We start from the raw sequence: 1,189 nt of genomic DNA on the forward strand, positions 1-1,189 counted from the left end.
TTATCCCTTTCGGATCTTGCATCACTCAGTTAAATTTTTCATCTTCGCATACTTTGAGATGAAATTCAGCAATAAATCGTTAAAAATACATATGAAGGCCTTGAATTTTATCGGATGATAATTTTATCGGATCGATTTAATAATTTTCAGTTTATTTTTAAATTAAAATTTTGTTCATATAATAATATTTATATTAAGAAATTTATTAGTTTCATAATATTCGAGACTTTTTAAATCAAAACGTTGTTAACTTAAAGATTTTTTTAATTTAGATTTATTTTTAGTCAGATATCTATATTTTTAATTTTGAATAAACGCGACATTTGTTCATATATTAATGGAATTATTATTATTATTATTATTATTGATAATTATTATAATTGGTAAATGTTCATATTAATATTTAGTTTAATTTCATTAATATGATGGTTCCTTCACGATGCGTTTATGTTTCGCGTATCGTACAAAAGCGTAAAATCTTACACTTATTGCCAACGATGACAGTCGGCAGCAGTCGGAGTATTTTTCATTGTTGTCGATTTCTTCGGAATAAATTAATTCTTTAATAAAAGAATATATAATGTATCATTTATAACATCTAAAAATGTGACCGATGTTTTGACTTTCTTTATCATATTTGATGTATTACTTTTTTATTAGATTAAAATAACTTGATTAAATGATTCATAAGTAAATCAATATCTGAAGATCATATAAAAACAAAATATTTATCACAAAAGACAAAACAATAACACGGTGTTTAAGAGCCACTTGAAGGCAAGAGATTAGGTGATGTATATACGGCTCGCGGTGCCGTATATGCAAAGGGTGCACCTATATTATCATTTTTATTATAATTTGAATAGTATTTATAATTGTATAATTATATTTTTATAATTTTATTTTTTATTACATATAAAATATATATATGTTTTATTAAAAAGTGTACATATGATGATTATGTACTTTATCTACATACCTGTGTATTTTTTATTCAATTACTGTTATTAATAAAATAATGTAGGCACGTATTATGAGTATATTTATTCAATAAAATGTTAATAAATAATTTAAACTGCAGAATACACTGAGATTAACATTCATTAGAATTTGAATAATATTGTGTATGTCTAAAAGTACATATCGTAGTCCGTTAAATTCAACTGAAAAATATTAAATAAACCTTTAT

Source organism: Atta colombica, unplaced genomic scaffold (genome assembly GCF_001594045.1).
Source record: "Atta colombica isolate Treedump-2 unplaced genomic scaffold, Acol1.0 scaffold58, whole genome shotgun sequence".
In the NCBI taxonomy this organism is placed as follows: domain Eukaryota; kingdom Metazoa; phylum Arthropoda; class Insecta; order Hymenoptera; family Formicidae; genus Atta; species Atta colombica.